The sequence below is a fragment of the Phyllostomus discolor genome, chromosome 4 (genome assembly GCF_004126475.2).
Source record: "Phyllostomus discolor isolate MPI-MPIP mPhyDis1 chromosome 4, mPhyDis1.pri.v3, whole genome shotgun sequence".
Lineage (NCBI taxonomy): Eukaryota > Metazoa > Chordata > Mammalia > Chiroptera > Phyllostomidae > Phyllostomus > Phyllostomus discolor.
Genome location: NC_040906.2, coordinates 71,137,745 through 71,161,143, shown reverse-complemented (window position 1 = coordinate 71,161,143; position 23,399 = coordinate 71,137,745). Strand labels below are relative to the sequence as shown.

Sequence of the window (23,399 nt, the reverse complement as noted above, 5' to 3'; positions counted from 1 at the left end):
TCCTGCTGTCTACTTTGTACCTGCCATTTATGCTTCTTATTCCCTGCATCTTTTCCCCCATTCTCTGCCTCCTTCCTTGCTGATAACCCTCTAATTGATCTCCATTTCTATGATTCCATTCCTGTTCTAGTTGTTTGCTTAGTTTGTTTTTGTTTTTGTTTTTGTTTTTAGGTTCAATTGTTGATAGTTGTGAGTTTGTTGTCATTTTACTGTTCATATTTTTAATCAAAAATATGAAGTTCTTCAGGAATTTGTGTGTAATCCTTGCACAGAGGTCATGCTGATCTTCTCTGTAACATTCAATTTTAGTATATGTGCTGCTGAAGTGAGCACTTTTTACCTTCTTTTTAATGGAAGATTAAATAATTACCTTGTGCTCAAGGTAATGCAGCTAGCAACTGAGTCAGAATTCAAACCCAGGCCTTCTGGCTCTTACTGCTTCTCAGTTATACCTCATTATTTTGAGATGCAAATACTGATGCACATTAAACAGAAATCCATTACCATTCATGTGTGGCTGATAATTGAATCAGTGGAATAAAGCATTGCTCCCTCTCCCCCTTTTTTTTTTATGAATAAATTGATGATGGTTTACCTGCTGATAGGAAAAGGAGTCCTGGATGTGAAAGACAGGAGCAGACACCTGCTATGACATTTTTATGGTTTGGCCTAGCAGGGTTGTTTAATAAGTGAAAAACATTGTGCTTGGAGATGAGGGGATGTGCTAGAAAGAGGGAAAAAAGCCTGAAGAAAAGGGAGCCATAAGAGTTATAAAAAACAAGAAATAAAAATAGATTTTTTTAATCCTAAACAGATTTTACAGTTCTGCTTAGGATATTGTGGAGTTCCAGTGAAAGTGGGTGAGTTTTAGCATTTAGAAAGACCTAAGATCTAATTTTTTGTAAAAAGCCTTTTAAGTTGTATCAATCAAAAATACTGGGGGGGAGAGCCACTAGGGCAACAATATGGGCTGAGCCTTAAAAAAAATTCTCATTCCATACATGTATAACATGCACACAGGTGTATACACACACACACAGGAAGTAAGAAATCAGGCAAGACCTTTGGGCTCCAGTAACTAACAGAGCTGAGCTAGAGAATCTCTTTTAGTGCCTCTGGGTGTCCTGGCTTTCTCCAAGTCCAACCCATCTTTGAAGATAATCCTGCAACACTAACAGAGGGAGGCCCAAGTTAGGAAAGGGCTCTGTAGTAGGTACTGATTTATCTAAGACAGATAAGCACTACTAGAGCCATCTTACAGAAAAAAACAAACAAATTTTTTGGCCAACCCATACTTATCCATTCTCATGGTCTGTTGTTACAGTAGTTGTCATCACTGTTACTAATTTTTGCCAGTAATACTTGTTATTTGTATGAAATGTTAGTTCTTTAAAGTGGGAGAGGAATGTTGGTTCACTGGTCAGCAAAAACACTAAGAATACTCCTTATTATAGTACAAACCTGGGGCTTTTTTGTAATCAGTACAGAGGCTTGGATCACTGTGTGATCTTGTGGAAAGTAGCTTTGGACTCCTCTGCATTTGTACATTGGGAGGGAGTTTAAAGGAGGACTCTGGCCAAGTCTCATAACTGTAGGAAATCTTGGAGAATTAAAGTCAAGATTCGTGATCTTGACTTTGAACATTAATGCGCTCTCAGTTCAATATTGAGAACTGCTAGGTTTGGAGGCAGTCAGAACCTTGGAGAGCTCCAGGCAAAAGGGAGTTGGTGCTTGGGCTGCTTCTAAACTGAAATACACTTGCTTGCCAGTAACTATTTTCAGACTTATTTGAAGCCTGAGAAGATTTATAAATTTTAAAAGTTCAGTCAGTGTATTTCATACTAGACATTAAGTAAAGTTGATAATATTTTAAGAGCAAAGACTTGGGTTTTGATCAGTGGTTCTCAAAACATTGTCCAACATAACTTGGGAACTTATTAGAAATGTGAATTCCCAAGCTCCTGTCCACATCTGCTGAGTCAGAAACTGGTGATCAAGCTCAGTAATCTGTCTTAATAAGCCATGCAAACGATTGCAGTGAATGCTAAAGTTTGAGAAACACTGGGTTAAAGGCATTGATGATGCCCGCATGTCAAGGAGAAACTTTTCTCAAATCCCTAGACTTCAAATCTCCTTTAAAAAAATTGTGTGTGTGTGTGTGTGTGTGTGTATTTACACACATATATGTGCATACAATTTCTGTGGGCATCTGGTTCTGAATTTTTGTTCATTTTGAAGGTTGATTTGGATCATATAGCCTCCAATCCAGTCTCATTATTGATACTTTGTATCTCTTGCAGTTAAGCATATTCCCTGTCTTTGTTGCTGCAGCTCTGTCTGTGGTGTCCTGGCATCCACTCTCTCTCTGCTTTATAGTACAGGTACTATTCTAATTTAGAAGGGAGTCTGTTATACATGTTGTACCTGAGGTAAAGTCAGTGTGCGTTGTTAGTGGGTTCATTAAATTAATAAACATAATTATGTTGCTTAAGAAAGGAAGTGCAGAATTGGAAAATAAGATAGACCATTGAGTTTTTAAGTGAACAGCACTCTTAGAAGGTGCTATTGTTAATACCTTCAAAGAAGAGCTTTTACAAATGAGGCGTATTTGTGTCTCTGTCTAATTTTGTTACCTCCATTAAAGGGAGTGGATATTGGCAGTTTGTAGAAGTTAAACATTTAGGAAATTTAGAGATGCATGAAAGTAGTAGTAGATTCGTGTAAAAATGGATTTTACTTCTTTTTGTGTTAAAAAAGAATCATCAGCCCTGGCTGGCATAGCTCAGTGGATTGAGTGCAGGCTGTGAACCAAAGCATCACAGGTTTGATTCCCAGTCGAACATTGATGTTTCTCTCTCTCTCTCTTTCTCCCTCCCTTCCCTCTCTAAAAATAAATAAATAAGATCTTAATATTTAAAAAAATAAAAATAAAGTGATTATTGATAGATCCATATTTATTAAAATATATAAATAAATAAACAAATAAATAAGAATCATCATTGAGCTCTGGCAGGTAGCTCATTTGGTTGGAGCATTGTCCAGATGTGCCAGGTTTGCTGGTTCAATCCTCAGTCAGGGCACATACAAGAATCAACCAATGAATACATCAGTAAGTGGAACAACAACTCTCTCTCTCTCTCTCTCTCCCCCCCTCTCTCTCTCTCTCTCCCCCCCTCTCTCTTTCTCTCTCTCCCCCCCTCTCTCTTTCTCTCTCTCTCTCCCTCTCTCCCTCCCTCCCTCCCCCTCTCTGCTGTCTCCCTCCTTCTCCATCTCAAAAAATCAATTTAAAAAATTATCCCTGATAATTCTTAGATAAATCTTAGAAATTTTCTGGACTTCAAGTAACTTTAAGTGGGAAACTATAATAGTTTGTTGGTTTTCGTGTTTAACATTTGTTTTTAACAAATCTTAGAGTAACTGATGCACTAGGTTCACAATAGCTTGTTTTATCTGCATTTCTGTCAACTGATAATTACTTTTTATCTATAGATTTTTATTATCTTTGATTATTAAATGTAATCTATAAGTTTGAACATTTAAATCCAAAGATAATATTTTGATTTATCTATATGTTTGTTCCCTTTGATATTCAAAGAAGTTTTTATTACTACTGTAATGATTAGAATTTAATTTAACATTTAACATCTGTGATGTAATGGGAAAAATATTGAGCTGTGAGTCAAAGCCCTGAAACTTGTGCTCAACTCATCAGGTTCTTAACCTTTCATATAGTTTTCTGATCTGTAAAATAAGGTGTTTCTAGCTCTGCATTATGTAACTATTATTTTTATTAACATGTAAATTAATTGATCTATTTGATCTTCACTTTAACTTGCCCTTTTTTTTTTTTTTTTTTTTTTTTTTAAGAATGAACCCAGTAGTGTGTATACTAGAAAGGAAAAAAGTTGATAGGGAGGAGGAGAGAGGGGAGATTTGAAAAAGGGGAAAAGTCAAAATGGATTCCAGGAATAAGAAAAAAACTTAAAAAGAAAACTATCCAAGTTTTATTTATGGCACTGTGATTTTTTTTTGCTATTTAAAAAATTCTATTTTTTACTTACTAATTTTTAGTGAGAGGGTAAGGGTGGGAGAAAGACAAGGAGAGAAACATTGATCAGTTCCTCTCTCATGCCCCCAACCGAGGACCTGGCCCACAACCCAGGTATGTGCCCTGACTAGGAATCAAACTGGCAACCTTGCACTTTGCCAGGCAGCACCCAACCCAGTGAGCCACACTAGTCAGGGCAAGATTTTTACTTTTTACATATTGCTTCAGTGACCATCTTTAGTCATATAGTTTCCTCCCACACCTGATGTTTTTCCACCAACATGAGGAAAGGAAATCATGTGATTAATTGAACATCTGGGTCCTGATTTGTGATTACCCTTAGGAACTATCAATTTTTAAGATTTTTTTACCTCTGTTTACTAGAGAAGAGATAGCTACTATATAATTTGGGTGAAACTAATTGGAGTCTGAATCTCCCAGCATATCTTTGTGTATTCTAGCTTTCCTCTTGACACATAGATTAAAATTTTTTTAAAACTCAGAAGCACTTATTCTGGGCATCCCCTTGCATCCTTTTTTTTTATAACCAATACAAAAATTTATTTTATAAAAGTTCAATGTGAAAATATACACGACTTGATTTTTATATTGTAGTAAAACAGGTGCTATGGAGAAGGGACTTTGGAAACACTTGATTTCTCAACTGAACACAGCCATTCTTTATGCTCAGTCCAATACTTCATGATGACATTACTTCCTTGTATTACCGCCATTTCAGTATTGTTCTGTTGCCTACTAGTGGCCATCTCCACACATTCATATATCACAAGATTCATAAAGGGATAAGATCCCACTATGTTCCTTGGACATGTCTGCCACCATTTAATTTCAACGGTAATGTCTTGTCCATAAATTTTTTTAACTTGGGAGCTTTGCTCATGATGTCTATTCAAGGAGCTCAAGATCCTGCCCATAGGAATTCCCCATACATCCTTTCTCTTGTTAGTACCTAGCCCATTGTAGACCCTCTATAATACATATTGGACTTAAGAGAAAAAACTGCTTGTAAGGAAAAGACTCTGAAAGTACAGTAAATATTTTCTCCACGCTCACTGCATGTCGGGTCTGTGGCCTCTTTATTTTCTTTAATTCCTGTTTAGAAGACAAGCAACTTTAGGTGAAAGAAAAATGTTCCTAATAAAAATGGAGTAATTTTGATGATTTACAAAAAATTTAAAATCAGGACTTGCCATTCTCATGCTTACATCTCTTTATCCACTTGTGAAACAGTTGTAAATCTCAGAGTTTGGCTTACAGTTTGTTGCTCTTTCAAATCAGAATGAATGAATTTTTATGTGAAAACTTTCTATTTCAAAGTAAATGTTTTTGTTAGAGGTGTGAGAGAAGAAAGCATCTGACAGATATTATTAACTCAGGTTTTTTTTTTAAAAGGCCAAACAGTTCATGTTCTGCTCCTTCATTGAAAGTATTCAGCCCTGGCTGGCGTAGCTCAGTGGATAGAGCGCGGGCTGCGAACCAAAGTGTCGCAGGTTCGATTCCCAGCCAGGGTACATGCCTGGGTTGCAGGCCATAACCCCCAGCAACCGCACATTGATGTCTCTCTCTCTCTCTCTCTCTCTCTCTCTCCCTCCCTTCCCTCCCTTCCCTCTCTAAAAATAAATAAATAAAATCTTTAAAAAAAAAAAAGTATTCAAGCTGAATTTGAGCCTTTTCTTGTTAAAAAAATTATAATTGTAAAGAATTAGTTTTTATCATATTAACTGTTTCTTGAGGTTTTTTGGTGGGGGAGGTTGTTTTGTTTACTAATAAACTACTTTATTACCTGAACTAAGATGGGAGGGAGGAGATTGACCTCTCTGGGGTTCGATCTTCCTTAGATGGAATTCTAGTTTGTTCTCCAGCACAAAGCTGTTAGCTTAGCCACCTTAAAGTGACACTCCCAAGGAGCTTTCCCAGCTCTGGAGGAGGAACTCCATCAGAAACTTTTATTCTTAATCATATTTCTGTTGACATTTTTTTGACTGTTTTTGTTCAGATTTCTTCCTCAGGAGTCAGTTTTGCCCCAAGTGATTTAGTGGCACTTGTACCATTGCTAGGTATTGTGTGCTGTTGATAAACACATGCTTGTTCCTTATTGCGGTCTTGGTGCAGGCCAGCTTATTACAGGATTCATTATAGACTGTACACATGACCCTCATCTTAAAGATTCCCAGTTCTGAATGCTGGGTAAAAGGAAGAAATGCCAAGCCCCTCTGCTATAAACTGCTGTCTTGTCCCTCTGCAAGTTTTTGAAATTGTAGATATATACATAAATGAGTGTGTAGAGCTTACTTGGCAAATCTTCATATTAATGATGTTTTCTGAGCAGACATACCTAAATACCCTAGGCTGCATTCCTGTTCCTTTAATCAGACAGCTTTCTTCAGCTTGTTAGCAGTATACACATATGGTGTTTCCATCTCCCTCATGGTGAATTTTTCAGCTCTCTTGGTATGTGAGGTGCATGTTCCATGGGTATTTGTGAATGTTGTTAGTGTATTTCTTGTCACTCTCTTTTTTGATAGCAAAATGGCTTTTCTTTTTCCTCTTTTCTGAAACCATACTGTGTGATACATACCTAGTAAGAAAAAAAGAATGTGAGGGATTGTTATTTACAGATTTGTTTTAAAATACTTGTTTCTTTGGAAGGGAAACTGATTTACTCTCATCAGTAGCATACAATATCCAGCAGTGGTTCAAGTCCCTTTCAAAAAAACTAAAATTCAGAAATATGTACCCAAGTTAAGCTCGTTATTGTAGGTAACCAAAAGAAGGGTGACATGTTGCCAAATTGTTCCTGTAATCAGAGGATGGGGAGGGAACCCTAAACTGGATATGGTAATTCAAAGGATGTAGGCTAGCACTTTGTTGGAAGATGAACAATGTTCTAAGCCCAATGTCCACAGGGTATTTATTTGTGTTTCTGAGGAAAATCACCAAGTTCTTATCCAATCCATGGGTGTTTCCAAGTAAAGATAAATACTGTTATACTTAAAAAACAGTATAACAGTATTTTATAAAAATGAGGGACCACAAATCCTCTAGGACAGGGATTCATGGCTTCATCTACTGTACCAAGTTCTCTACCTGATAAATTGAATTAGTATTAGATCAGGCATTTTGTGATTCACTTTGTGAACTGTTCCTGTGATACATGTCGAGTACATTTTAAGTTTCTCCAGATTCTACCAAAGCATTTGTGAGTTTAAGTTTTCTAAATGAAAAGCACATTGACTACAAATCAATCTTAAGAAATAAGCTGGGGGATCTAAGATGGCGTCAGAGTAGGAAGGAGCAGATTTGGCTTCCCTCTGCTCAGGGGAGAAAATCCTGACCGATCTATGGAGTAGAGAAGCAAGCAACCAACATACTTCAGCATATGTGAAAATAAGGGACCAAGGATTGTGGCGGAACCAAAAAACCGGACCCTCAGAAGACTGCTGCAACAAGGTAGAGACCCGAGGACCAGCATGTGATCCGGGGGCTGCAGCCCCAGGCCCAGGGCCCGCTGCTGGGTTTGCCACAGAGTCCTTGGGAGAGAGCCGGGACAACTGCTCCCTCCCCAGCCAAACTGGGTCTGAGCGGCACTGGGAGGAATCCAGGTGCTAGCAAACACACAAGGGCTGTGAGTACCTTTGGAGGCTGTGGACATCGGAGGGGCTGGGTCGCTCAGTGGGCCCTGATCCCCACAGCCACTGGTCTGGCTGTAGAGTTTGGCTGCAGGAAGAGCCAGGCCACTGTGTGGAGTGGCAGGCTTGAACGGCAGGAATTTCTCAAGAGGAAGGAGTGAGTAGACAGACACTGTTTGGGGAATTCTCCTAAAGTGATCAATTGTTCTAGCCTTCCTGCCACCCAGCCAAGGGCACACAGGCACGGGTGTATGGGGAGAACAGCCCCGCACCCCAGTCCACAGCAGTAACCCTGGGGAAAGGCCTGATTCCCACACCCAGGGCGCAGGGCTGAGGAGCTACGTTAGCTTCCCAGACAGTGCGTGCCGCTGACCGAGGAAGAAAAGCCATACCAATCACCCCTCAGTCTGCCGCAGCCAGCAAGAGCAGAAAAACCAGTTTGGCCACTTTGAAACCAAGAGACTTTTTAAAATGATTCTATTTTTTTTAACAATTCTTAATTTTTTTATTTTTATTATTTTTATTCTCTTTTAATTTCTTTTTCCTCTCTTTCCTGCTTTCTTGTTTTATTCCTTCCTCCTTTCTTTCCTCCAGTTTTATCTCTTCTTCCTTCCTTTGTTTCCCTTTTTTATTTTTATATATTTTTTAAATACCTACAAGTGAGACAAAACCCTGGATCTGTGAAAACACCAGAGTTGAACCCAAAGAATGGGCATCACAACAGCTGGGACAGTGAGATAAATGTCACTCTGCTATTACAGAGAACCTGCAAGTTATTGTATATTTGTATTATTATTATTTTTCCAGTACTCTTACATCTTTTTTTAATAGTATTTTTGTATCCCTCTTCTTTTTGTATAGTCTGCTTTGCTAGGCTGGTTATTTTGTATGACCTGACAGCTTTCCCCTGATATCTGTATTGCTAATCTATTGTCCTTTAACTCACCTGTGTCCCATTAGCACCCTACTCGAGGTTCTGTACTCTCTACTCTTGTTACCTAGATCTCATAGATTCTGTCATATGATTGCTGATCTAATATTATTGTAAATAATTGCTGTTTCATGCAATTGTAATTACCTCGCAACACCCCTCCCAGAACTTAGCCCATTTCAAAATTTCCTGAACTCTAATACTGTAGTGGTTAACTATATTCTCTTACACATTACACCTATTTACTATCTTTTACTCTCACTTTACCTTAGAATCTGACCTCCCACAACCTCACTGCTTTCTAGATCCAACTCACAATCCTTCCTTCCCCAACAAGAGTCTAATCTTCTTTCCATCCTTTCTAAAAATCAGCTAGCTGGGTGAAAGATCACAATTAACACTATACATAGTCAAAGGATCTCCTATCTCTTCTCTACTGGCTGGTACTGTAAATATCATAGAATACTATCTTGCTGTCTTAAACCATTTTGCCTCCCCCTCCAACTGATCACACAAAAAAGAGTAGGTGGAAGCGGTGAACACCAGGATACCCACTGGAAGAGGAAACCCAACAACAAAGGAACCATTAACAGATAACAACAGAAGAAGGAGAAAGAGGGAGTGGTAACCACACAAACCTCAATCCAGGACCTGTCTGGAAATACAACTAAACAGTAGAGATAGTACCCAATACAAACAACTGCACAAGAGCAAGAGAGAATCCTTAAAACCTTTTACACACAGAAGAACCAGCTTCAACACAACCTGCCCTCACCAGCACAACAAAATACAAGAGGTGGTGGACAGAGTGACCCTCAGTTAACCAGCTGGTGGGAAGGAACCACCAAAGAAAGACTCATGAACAATCAAAACCCAAAGGCAAACACAAAGCCAACTTAAATGACAGCCCAAGACCAGTGAGCTTGGAAGATCAAGGAAACTGCACCACTGAAACTCACTGCTGTTCTACTACAGAAGTTCACACCACAAACCCAGGGAGCCAGAACAGATCAATTTAAGAAGCTGAGGCTAACAATAAGAGTCTCACAAACAGTGGGAAGACAAAGAAACAGCCCCCAAATGAAAGGAAAGGAGGAAGCCTCAGAAAGAATGCTAAATGAAATAGAGGCAACGCAACTATCAGATATTGAGTTCAAAGCAATGATTGTCAGGAAGCTCAATGAGCTCACAATGAGCTACCAGAAACTACAGGGAAGCTACAATGAACTCAATGAAAACTACATCAGCATGAAAAAGGAAATAGAAACTCTCAACAAGGGCCAAGAGGAAATGAAGAATACAATTTCTGAACTGAAGAACACAGTAGAAGGAATGAAAAGCAGGATCGATGAAGCAGAAGATCAGATCAGCAAGCTAGAGGACAAAGTAGAAGAAAACACCCAGAAAGAGCAACAAAAGGAAAAGAGGCTGAGAAAGAATGAAGAGGGATTAAGAGAAATGCAAGACAATATTAAATGTAATAATATCCGTATAATATGGATACCGGAAGGAGAAGAAAAAGAGCAAGGGATTAAAACCTAGTTGAAAAAGTAATGATGGAAAACTTCCCTAATTTGATGAGAGAAAAAGTCACACAAATCCAGAAAACACAGAGTCCCAATCAAGAGGAACCCAAAGAGGCCTACCTCAAGACACATCATAATTAAAAGGACAAAATTTCAAGACAAAGAGAGAATCTTAAAGGCAGCGAGGGAAAACAGGAAGTAACATACAAGGGATCCCCAATAAGGCTAACGGCTGACTTCTCAATGGAAACACTCCAAGCCAGAAGAGAATGGCAAGAAATATTCCAAGTAATGAGAACCAGAGGTCTGCAACCACGACTACTTTACCCAGCAAGGCTCTCAATCAAGATAGAAGGCCAAATAAGAAGCTTCCCAGACAAAAGCAGTCTAAAAGAATACACCTCGACCAAACCAGCTCTGCAAGAGATGCTAAAGGGACTGCTTTAAGGAAAGAAGAGAGAGAGAGGAACACACGTACATAAAAGGCAATGAATAAGTACCTATCAATAATAACCTTAAACATAGATGGATTAAATGCTCCAATCAAAAGACATAGAATAGCTGATTGGATAAGAAAACATGACCCACACATATGCTGCCTACAAGAGACCCACCTCAGGATAAAAGACCTGCACAGGCTGAAAGTGAAGGGCTAGAAACAAATTTTCCAAGCAAATGGACAGAAAAAAAAAGCCAGGGTAGCCATACTCATGTCCGACAAAATAGACTTCCAAAAAAGGTCCATAAAGAGAGACCCAGAAGGACATTTCATAATACTCAAGGGAAGAATCCACCAAGAAGACATAAATATTGTAAATATATATGCACCCAACATGGGAGCACCCAAATACATAAAGAAAATCTTAGAGGACTTCAACAAAGATATTGATAGCAACACAATTATTGTAGGGGATTTTAACACCCCACTATCAAAAATGGACAGAACTTCTAAACAAAGCATCAACAAAGATATTGTGCCATTGAACAATACCCTAGGTGAAATGGGCTTTACTGATATATACAGAGCCCTCCATCCCAAAGAAGCTAAATACACATTCTTTTCAAGTGTACACGGAACATTTTCAAAGATAAACCACATGATAGGACACAAAACAAGCCTCAATGATTTCAAAAAAATTGAAATCATACCAAGCATTTTCTCCAACCACAAGGGACTGAAGCTAGAAATCAACCCCAAGTAAAAAAAACCCAAAACACTCAAAATCATGGAGATTAAATAGCATCCTATTAAACAATGAATGGGTCAAGAATGATATTAGGGAAGAAATCAAAAGGTTTCTGGAAGCAAATGAAAACGAACTCACAACAACCCAAAACTTATGGGACATAGCCAAAGCAGTCCTGAGAGGGAAGTTCATAGCAATACAGGCCCACCTAAAAAAGTTAGAAATATTTCAAACAAACAACCTAACTCTACGTCTACAAGAACTCGAGGAACAAGAACAAAGACAGCCCAGAGCAAGCAGAAGGAAGGAAATAACCAAGATCAGAGCAGAATTAAATGACATAGAGACTAAAAGCACAATTCTAAGGATCAATGAATCCAAGAGCTGGTTCTTCGAAAAGTTAAACAAAACTGACAAGCCTTTAAGCAGACTCAACAAGAAAAAAAGACAGAAGACTCAAATAAACACAATCAGAAATGAAAGAGGAGAGATTACAACAGATACCACAGAAATACAAAGCATCGTAAGAAATTACTACGAAGAACTGTATGCCAAGAAATTGGAAAACCTAGATGAAATGGAAAAATTTCTAGAAAAATATAATCTTCCAAAACTCAATGAAAAAGAAGCAGAAAGCCTGAACAGCAACAAAAGAAACAAAAGAAATTGAAGCAGTAATCAAAAAACTCCCAACACACAAAAGCCCTGGACCAGATGGTTTCACAGGAGAATTCTACAAAGCATTTAAGGAAGAGCTAACCCCTATCCTTCACAGACTATTTCAAAAACTCCAAAAAGATGGGAGACTCCCAAACTCTTTTTATGAGGCCAACATCATCCTAATTCCGAAGGCAGAGAAAGACACAACAAAGAAAGAAAACTTCAGGACAACATCACTGATGAACATTGATACTAAAATCCTCAACAAGATACTGGCAAACCGCATCCAACATTACATTAAAAAGATCATACACCATGACCAAGTGGGATTCATCCCAGGGATGCAAGGTTGGTACAATATTCGCAAATCAGTAAATATAATACATCACATAAAGACAAAAACCACATGATCATATCAATAGATGCAGAAAAAGCATTTGATAAGGTACAGCACCCATTTATGATAAAAACACTCAGGAAACTGGGAATAGAGGGAGCATTCCTCAACATAATAAAGGCCATATATGAGAAACCTGCAGCCAACATCATACTCAATGGGCAAAAATTAAAATCTTTTCCACTAAGAACAGGAACAAGACAAGGATGTCCACTTTCACCACTTCTATTCAATATAGTACTGGAAGTTTTAGCCACAGCGATCAGACAAGAAAAAGAAATAAAAGGCATCCAAATCGGAAAGGAGGAAACAAAACTGTCGCTGTTTGCAGATGACATGATAGTGTACATAGAAAACCCTATAGACTCCATCAAAAAACTGCTTGGCATAATAAATGAATTTGGCAAAACAGTGGGATACAAAGTCAATATCCAGAAATCAAAGATATTTCTGTATACCAACAATGAAACAGCAGAAGCAGAAATCAAGAAAAAAATCCCATTTGAAGTAGCAAAAAGAAAATAAAATACCTAGGAATAAACCTAGCCAAAGAGGTAAAAGACCTGTATTCAGAAAACTACATAACACTGAGGAAAGAAATCAAGGAAGACACAAACAAATGGAAACATATACTGTGTTCATGGATTGGAAGAATTAATATCATCAAAATGTCCATACTACCCAAAGCAATTTACGCATTCAGTGCAATACCTATTAAAGTACCAATGGTTTATTTCACAGACATAGAACAAACACTTCAAAAATTTATATGGAACCATAAACGACCCTGAATACCTGTAGTAATTTTGAGAAAGAAGAGTAAAGTAGGAGGGATCACAATACCCGACACTAAACTATACTACAAGGCTACTGTAATCACAACAGCCTGGTACTGGCATAAAAACAGGCACATGAACCAATGGAACAGAACAGCGAGCCCAGAAATATACCCAAGTCTATACAGTCAATTAATATTTGACAAAGGAAGCAGCATCATAAAATGGAATAAAAATAGCCTCTTCAACAAATGGTGTTGGGAGAACTGGACAGCTATGTGCAAAAAAATGAAACTCGAGCACCATTTACACCTTATACGGAAATAAATTCAAGGTGGATAAAAGACCTAAATATAAACCGTGACACCATTAAAGTCCTAGAGGAGAACGTAGGTAGGAAAATCTCAGATATTTCACACAGAAACTTTTCTACTGACATATCCGCTAGAGCAAGGGACATAAAGAAAAGAATAAACAAATGGGACCTCATTAAAAATAAAAAACTTTTGCACAGCTAAAGAAAACAGTATCAAAATAAAAAGAGAACCAACTGTATGGGAAAACATATTTGCCAATGATACCTCAGACAAGGGTTTAATCTCCAAAATATATAAAGAACTTACACGACTCCACTCTAAGAAGACAAGCAACCCAATTAAAAAATGGGCAAAGGACTTGAACAGACACTTCTCCAAGGAGGACATATGGAAGATCCAAAGACACGTGAAACAATGCTCAATATCACTAGCTCTCAGAGAGATGCAGATTAAAACCACAATGAGATACCACTTCACACCAGTCAGAATGGCCATCATAAACAAAGCAACAAACAACAAGTGTTGGAGAGGCTGTGGAGAAAGGGGGTCCCTAGTGCACTGTTGGTGGGACTGTAGACTGGTACAACCACTATGGAAAGCAGTATGGAACTTCATCAGAAAACTAAAAATGGATCTGCCTTTTGACCCGGCAATTCCACTGCTGGGACTATATCCTAAGAACACTGAAACACCAATACAAAAGAACTTTTGCACCCCAATGTTCATAGCAGCACAATTTACAATAGCTAGGTGCTGGAAGCAACCTAGATGCCCATCAGTAAATGAATGGGTCAAGAAACTATGGTACATTTACAGAATGGAATTCTATGCAGCAGAAAGAAAGAAGGAGCTGCTACCCTTTGCAACAGCATGGATGGAGCTGGAAAGCATTATGCTAAGTGAAACAAGCCAGGCAGTGAAAGACAAATACCACATGATATCACCTTTAACAGGAATCTAAACAACAAAACAAAAAAAGTAGCAAAATATAACCAAAGACACTGAAATAGGGGACAGACTGACAGTGACCAGAGGGGAGAGAAGAGGGAATTTCAGGGGAGAATTGGTAGGGTTTACAGGAACAAATTTAAAGGACACATGGACAAAAACTAGGGGGAGGGTGGTAATGGGAGGGAAGTGGGGAGGGTTGGGTGAGTGGGCTGGAATGGGAGTAAAAGGGAGAAAACTGTACTTGAATAAAAATTAAAAAAAGAAAAAAGCTGGAAAAATAGATGTTGCAGCTCTTACATGGTATGTCTTAACCTCAGAGAAACGGGAAGAAGTACCTTTTTAACAGTAAACTCTCATTGTTTTCAGTTAGTCATAGTTGGAGCTTCTCTAAAGTATTGAAACTAAAAACCATGATTTCTCTATGACCTGATGATTAAGGGCATTAATACTAAAAATTCCTACAAAGTTATATTGTACTTTACTTTCACTTATGCTGTATTACAGAGTAGTCTTGATCTAAGGGAGTAGCATTGAGTAATAATTGCAGCCTACCTTTATTGAGCACTTTTGCTCTATACTGATCACTGTGATGCACTCTAGTTATTTAATTTAACCCTGACAAGAATCTAATGTGGTAGATATATTCATTGACTTTGTTTTACAGCCACTAATCTGTTCTCTGCCTCTAATTTTGTCATTCTAAGAATGTTATAAAAGTAGAATCGAAAACAAAAGGTCTCTCAACCTTTTGGGATTGGATTTTTTCACTCAGCATAATTCCCTTGAGATTTATCCAAATGGATATATGTATCATTAGTTTGATATTATGTATTTCTTAATATAATTCCCTGGTATGGATGTACCAGTTTGTTTAACCCTTCACTGGTTGAAGGACATTTGGGTTGTTTCACATGTTTGGCTATTATGAGTAAAGCTGCTGTGGACATTCATGTGCATGTTTTTGCATGAACATAATTTTTCATTTCATAAATATAATTCTGTGTAATTTATGGATGTTTAGTTTTTATCTAATTTTCACCTCCTACAAATAATGCAGCAATGAATTGCACCAAGTTGTTATATGTATCACTAATTTGATATTATGTATTGCTTAGTGTAATTCCACAATATGGATGTATTAGTAGTGTATGAGAGTTCTTGTTGCATTTTTGACTTGTTATTGTCAAACTATAATTTTTCCCAATCTGATGGGTATGAAATGGTATTTGCTGATTTAATGTTGTCTTTCATCAATTACAATGAGGGTAAACATCTTTTTATGTTAACTGCCTCTTCCTATCTTTAGGTTCATTTTTCTGTCATTTTCTTACTGATTTTTTAAAGGAGGTTGTTTATCTATTTTTAAAACCATTTATTATGGAAATTTTTCCAACATTCACAAGTATAAAGAGTAATATAATGAATTGCCATGTACTCATCACTCAGCATTGCCAATATTGTTCCTATATATCCCCTCCCCCATGATTTTACAGCAATCCAACATGATTTCAACTGGGAAATTTTAAACATAATCCCAGTACCAGTCTCACACCACTCCTTAAAAGAGAAACAGCATTTTTTAAATAGCATAAAATATTTAGCCAGTGTGCACATTTCTTAGCTGTCCTTTAAATGTGATTGCCCTCTCTTTATTTTCTCCTTTTTTAAAAAGTTGATTATTTTGAATTGGGATCCAGAAAATAGGGCAATTTGACTATACAAAAGAATTTAGAAATATTTTTGAAATGGGATCCAGGAAACTTCCAAATATTACATACAATTGGTTAATCAGTTTCTGAAGACTCTTTTAATTAGGAATTCAGCATATATCTCACATTTTTTTTATGGACTGTATCTCAGGATCTCTGAGTGTTTGAAGAGGGGAGTGTTTCTCTTTATAGAGGTATTCCAGCTAAAGTAAAACAAAAAAGAATGGTGGAATGTCACTGTTTTAGAACCGCTAATGAATTAGTGGATCAAGGCAGTGATCATTAATGGTTGCCAACATTATAAAATGAGAGACAACCAAAAATTATGTGCTTCCTGATGGAGGATGGTTTCTTACTACTCTTTAAGGTGACTGAAGGTGTTTATTTGTTTTGTTTTAAAATTATTATGAATCGCCCTGGCCGGCTTACCTCAGTGGATTGAGCGGGGGCTGCAAACCAGGTATCGCAGGTTTGATTCCCAGTCAGGGCACATGCCTAGGTTGCAGGCCATGACCCCCAGCAACCACACATTGATGTTTCTCTCTCTCTCTCTCTCCCTCTCTCTCTCTCTCCCTCTCTCTCTCTCTCTCTCCCTCTCCCTCTCCCTCTCCCTCTCCCTCTCTCTCTCTCTCTCTCTCTCCCTTCCCTCTCTAAAAATAAATATTTTTAAAAATTATTATGAGTCATGGACTTACACATTCACTGTATTACTATTCCCACTGATATTCATATTCACAAAATGTTATTCAGGTTAACTTTTGACATGACTCTACCATACCAGAAAACTAAGAGGTTTATAGTTGTACTACAAGTAAATAATATAATAACAAACTCATTCACATACTTACAACTGCAAATGTACTTTTGCCTCACCCCTGTATTTCCTGGCTCAGCTCTGAAAGCATCTGTTTCTCCAGAGAGTGCATGTTCCCTTTAGTGAGAAATCATACTTGGAGACTGTAATCAGGGCACTGAGGGTGTTCATTGCTCCTGGGTTGGCCATTGTCTCTAAGACTTTTTGGTCAACCGCACTAGGAAATATGTATATACTTGAAATTTTTTAAAGCTAAAATATATAAGTTTATACTAATATTTCTTACTCTAATTTAAGACTTCAGGATTTTAATCATACACCTTTAAAACCTTCCACATCTCAAGAACATTCTCAAGAACATCCACATATTCCTATGTTTTATCTCACCCTACACCACAAGAATCTCAGAATAATAATGCCAACTATATAATTACTGAAAATAATTTGAAGGTTTTTGTTGGTTGGTTGGGTGGTTGGTTTTTGCTTTTAGTCCTTAGGGTATCTCCCGTCAGAAATGTTACTTTATTGTATTTTAAAAGTACTTGCAATAGAACCCAAAGTAAAATTCAGTTTATTTGTTTCATAATTATGTAAAACATATGGTTCTAAAAGTCTTATCTATAAAATAAGACATAATCAGAGACATTCAGTTGCTATTCCTTGTGTGTTTATGTCACACATTCTGTTTCTTCCTTATAGGAACCTTCTGTTTCTGTCTCTTATAGTAACCATTTCTTAAAGATTTATGGTTTGGGATATTAATCATTTATTCAAAGATTGGTAAGTATATCAATGAAGGAAAAGAGAGGCTAGAAACATACCCACCCATACATAGGTGGAAATTTGATATATGACCAAAGAGCCACTACAGATCAGTGGGGAAAGGATTGAAATATTTGATAAATAGCGCTGGGACAGTGGTTATTCCTATGGAAAATATAAAAATAAGGAGTAGATAGTGGGTTGGCCGAACAGTCCATATGGTTTTTTCTGTAAACCAAAAGACAGATGTTTCATTTTCACTAGTAACTGTATTGATTTGGATATTTTGAGTATGTTGCCTATCTTCCACGTGAGAGCATTGACTGTACTCAATTGATGTCTTGATGTGATCACTGTCAACTTCAACTGGTCCACCCCACCATGGAGCATCGTCCAGCAAGAAATCTCCAGCATAAAACTTCACAAACCACTTTTGACACATTTAATCAGTTGCATCACCTTCTCCATACACTGAACAAATCTTTGCTTTTCAGTTGCATTTTTACCTTATTGAAATAATAAAGCATAATATGCCAAAAATGTCATGTATTTTTTTCCATCTTCAGTAGTAAAATGACTACACAAAAATTCAATTTCTTTTAAATGGATGGTGATAATGACAGCTGTCACAATACAGTCTAACAAAATTGTTTCAGATGAAGCAATTAACTATATGCATGCTACTAGAGCCATCTTATGGGGGGGGGGAGAAACTTTTTGGCCAACACAATACTAAAAGCAAAATGTTAACTATTTTTGAAAAAAAATGTGAGGATAACTTTATGACCTAAAGGTGAAGATTTTTTAAGGCAAAGAGCAAAGCTGTAAAGGAAAGATTGATGATACATTTCCCTATATTAAAACTTTAAATTTCTGTACCACAAAAAAAAATTGCAGACTAAGAGAAGCTATGAATACACTCCTTTTAGGCAAGTTGGAGTAAAGGGGAAGTAGCATGGGCTTCTCAATCCAGCAGACTTGAGTTCAAATTCTGTCTGTGCGACTTGGTGCAAAGTAACAAAACACCTCTAAAATCTCAGTTTCGGTGGATGCAAAATGAAGATACAAGTACTGTGCCTTTCAGTGCTCTGTGAGGATTAGAAAAACTAATGCATACATTTAGATATAGTAGGAATTATGTCAATGTTTTAAGCATTGTTATGAGTAATTGTAATTTACAGCACATTCAAGCAACAACTGAATTAGGGTTTTTTTAAGTACTTTTACTGGAAATGTTTAGGGCCAAAAACAAATCAGAAGAGCAACAGAGTTCTGCTGAAAACTTAAAATCTTGAAATAAACTGTATCGGCCCTCATGGAAATATTTTTGCAAGAGATAAAGTGTTTTAAATAAGCACTTTTGATTGTAAGGTTGGTGATCACTCATATAACTAAAGCAAAAAGGTGGAATTAGTGTAAGGACTATTAATGCCTGTAACAGGCAACTGAAATTCTTTTACTTATTTCTTTCTAGCTTCTATTACTTCATAGCTTTGGTCTTCATGGGCCATGTTGTAAATGGTATCTTTTCACCTCTTTGCTCCCACCATAAACATTTCTATTGCCTCTCTTCTTCTTTTTTTTTTTTTTTTTTTTTAAGATTTTATTTATTTTTAGAGAGGGAAGGGAGGGGAAGAGAGAGAGAGAGAGATATCAATGTGTGGTTGCCGGGGGCCATGGCCTGCAACCTAGGCATGTGCCCTGACTGGGAATCGAACCTGCGACACTTTGGTTCGCAGCCCATGCTCAAATCCACTGAGCTATGCCAGCCAGGGCGCCTCTCTTCTTTTTAAATTTTTAAAAATTGCATTCTTTTTTATCTGAACACCTCAGTTTTCCCAAGGAGTTTGTTTGGGTTTGAGCAGGGGCCAGGGAGGCCATGCATCTAAAAGGTGGTGTTGGGCCTCTCGGTGGTGAAGCATGGCTTGTGCTGGCAACGAAGGACCCGGTGGGGCAGCAGGAACTTGATCTTGGAGTCATGGCACTGCCTGACTGCCGGTTCATGGCATTTGCTATCTGCCATCTCCTCCACCTTTATGATGTGGATTAAGTGGGCATCCAGAGGCCCCATGTCTGGTTAGTACTGGGTGACAGGAGCCTGCTGTGGTCAGGTCCCAGTACTCCTGGTACATGTTGTATGTCCCACTGTGGGAGTCTAAACAGCTAGATACCAAAGTTCTCGAACATCTGCCCAAAGTGGACAATTTCTCCTGGAGATTTCTTCAGCTGAGACACAAAGTACCAGAAGCAGGACTTGGCAACAACATGGTGAGGTACAGAGATGTGCCTGCAGTAGAGAAGGTAGTATGTGGCACTTATATTTGGGCAGGCAGTGCCCAAGGCATTGGTAATGTTCTCTCTGCGTTTGCCACCACCTGCAAAAGGCTAAAAATTTACATTCTTTCAAGTGTAAAACAAAAATCAAAGCGATACATATATTAATAGGTTTAGTTGAAATTTTTCTTTTTCTTTTTTTCCTAAGAAGGGTAGTCCCCTTTTCATTCTGAGAGGTAACTGGCTTCAAATCCATTCTTTCAGTATTTAACTTCACATTTCTAAATAGTGGGCCTAATGTAACAATCTTTTAAAACTCTTTAAAAATATATTACCTTTCGATTACTGACTGTTTAAAATTTATTTCTCTCCTCAGCACACTTTCTTTGTCCCATATTTTGGTTCTAGTTAAAATTATTAAATCAGTATCCAATGTATACAGTATTATCATTCTGCAAATATTAACAGCTTAACAATGATTACATGTCCTTTTTTTGTTTAGGTTTTTATTTTCAAAGATAACTTATTTTTATATTTGCTGCTTCTTCTATGTATGTACCTTTGATTAAGTCACCACAAATTCTCCCACAGAAGTGTATAACTCTCTTAATATATTCAAACAGTCAGATAATGTCAGTTTTATTTCTTTTGTGGGCCTTTTTTTCCCCTGGAACCATTTGTTTTGCCTCTATATTCTGGACCGGTTGCTTTTAGGCTTACTGCTTGATTATCATCCATTATCTTAGGAATTTCTTTGCTTCTCGCATGTTTGTTTCTCCAGTTTCTGGATTCCATGCTTTCTTCCTTTTGGATTTACTCCATTCAAATGGAGCACAACCTTCCTGGTGTGTGGTAGGTGAATTTTTTGAGGTCACACATGCATGAAATTTATTTTAGCCTCATACTTGATTGATAGGTTAGCTGAGTGGAACGTTTTAGGTTGAAAACCTTTATCCTTCAGAATTTTTAATATTGGTTATGTTGTTGTGTTCTCACTTTTAGTGTTGCTATTGAGAAATCTGTTCTTTATTTTTTGCTATTACAGGTTTTTTTTTATATTTTATTGATTATGGTATAAGATGTGTCCCAGTTTTTCCCCTTGTGCCCCCCTCTACCCAGCACACCCTACTCTCTCAGGCAATCCCCAAACCTTTGTTCTTGGCCATGGGTCATGCATATAAGGTCTTCTGTTACTCCGTTTCCTGTACCATACTTTACATCTTCATGACTCTTCTGTAACTACTGATTTGCAATTTTTAATCCCCTCACCTCTTCACCCAATCCCTCAAACCCTCCTCCCATCTGGCAACCATCAAAACGCTCTCCGTATCCATGATTCTGTCTCTGTTCTTTTTGTTTGCTTAGTTTTAGATTCGATTGTTGATATGTATGTATTGCTGTTTTAATGTTCATAGTTTTGATCCTTTCCTTAAATAAGTCCCTTTAACACTTCATATAATAATGATTTGCTAATGATGAACTCCTTCAGATTTTTCTTGTCTGGGAAGCTCTTTATCTGCCCTTCTATTCTAAATTATATCTTTGCTGGTAGAGCAACCTTGACTATAGGTCTCTGCTTTTCATGACTTTGACTGTTTCTTGTCAATCCCTTCTGGTCTGCAAAGTTTCTTTTGAGAAGTCAGCTCAGAGTCTTCTGGGAACTCCCCTTGTAAGTAACTAACTGCTTTTCTCTTGATGCTTTTAACATTCTGTCTTTAACTTTTGGAATATTAATTATGATGTATCTTGGAGTGGGCCTATTTGCATCCATCTTGTTTTGGACTGTGTACTTCCTGGATTTTCATGTCTATTTCCTTCACAAAATAGGGAAGCTTTCTTTCATTATTTTTTTAAAATAGATTCCCATTTTCTTGCTCTTTCTCTTCCTCTTCAGTCATCCCTCTGAGGTGAATTTTGGACCTCTTAAAGTTGTCGCAGAGGCTGCTTACACTGTCCTTTGTTTGTTTGTTGTTTTTGGATTCTTTTTTCTTCTTGTTATTCTGATGATTTTTTTTTTTTGGTTGCTTGTGTTCCAAATCATTGATTTGATTCTTGGTTTCAGCCACTCTACTGTTGTTTCCCTGTAAATTGTTCTTTATTTCAGTTAGTGTATCCTTCATTTCTGACTGGATCTTTTTTATGCTGTTGAGGTCTTCACTAAGTTCCTTGAGCATCATTATAACGAGTGTTTTGAACTCTGCATCTGTTAGATTGCTCATCTCCATTTTGTTTAGTTCTTTTCTGGAGTTTTGTTCTGTTTTTTCATTTGGGCCATGTTTCTTTGTCTCCTCATTTTGTCAGCCTCTCTGTTGTATTTCTAAGTATTAGGTAGAGCTGCTATAACTCCCTGTCTTGGTAGCATGGCCTAATGTAATAGGTCACCTGTTGAGTCCAGTGGCACAACCTTCCATTTCATCCAAAGCTAGGTACTCGAAATGCACCCTTCATGTGTGCTGAGTACACCATCCTCTTGTAGTTGAGCCTTGATTGCTGTTGGCAGGTCAATGGAATTTACTTACCCAGGCCAGTCAGCTGTAAAGATTGGCTGTGACCACTATCCACCAACTTCTGCCCTCCATGGAGGATCAACTATGCAGGGGCAGGGTGGTGGTGCTCCAGCGTGGTCCGTAGCTGTCCACTGGATGTTCAGGCTCTGGGGTTTCCCAGGTGGTGCAGGCCAAGGTCAGCCACCGCCTGTGTTTCTCCTGGGGCCACTCTGTATGAGCTACAAAGCAGTCTGCAAATAGCTGCTACTTATTCTGGACTTGGAGATTTCCCAGGCGAAGCTAAGCTGTGAACCTAGACTGGCTGCTGCTAGTGCTGGACCTGGGCCACTTAGCAAGACAAATACATGGCCTGGGGACTTGCTGAGGCCAGCTGTTGCTTGTTTGAGAGATAGGAAGTTGTGAAGCATGAACCAAGACTGGTCATTTATATGGGAAGGCCACTGTTAACAGCTTGGGTGGGCCTGTACGTTGGGTGGGACAGAGTCGAAAGGGATCTCCAGGGCCAGGCAAACAGTGTTAGCTAGGTTGATGGAGTCTCAGATATGGCAGCAGCCTGCCAGCTTTGTGGTTCTGTGGGGAGAGGGTTCAGAAGAGGAAAATGGCCTCTGTCTGCCTTTCTGTCTGGGAGAAAGCTACCCCCTAGGTCTTGCCTTGATGCCAGACACTTCAGTTCCTCTCCGTATGCCACTGGTGCCTTTCAAGCTGCCACCCTGTGCTGGAGCTCAGAGGAGGTGTATCTGAGTTGGTGAGACCCTGTGTGGGTTCTTTAAGAGGAACTGCTTGGGGGTCCAGAAATTTCTTCCACTGACTCAATCCTTGCTGGTTTTTGCAGCCAGAAGTTATGGGGACTTAACTTTCCTGGCACTGAAACCCTCAGTTGGGGGGCCTGG

At 38.2% G+C, this 23,399-nt stretch overlaps 1 protein-coding gene, 1 non-coding gene and 1 pseudogene across 6 annotated transcripts in view; 1 reads left to right on the top strand and 2 right to left on the bottom strand.

Annotated features, from left to right (window-relative positions):
• The window catches only part of EPC2 (enhancer of polycomb homolog 2), a 120,962-nt gene that overhangs the window by 51,951 nt on the left and 45,612 nt on the right, over positions 1-23,399 (top strand). The window lies entirely within an intron of this gene.
• LOC114495775 lies at positions 228-333 on the bottom strand. Its single transcript, XR_003684451.1, has one exon. It is a non-coding gene; the product is annotated as a U6 spliceosomal RNA (small nuclear RNA).
• On the bottom strand, positions 19,505-21,588 carry LOC118500116 (annotated as a pseudogene).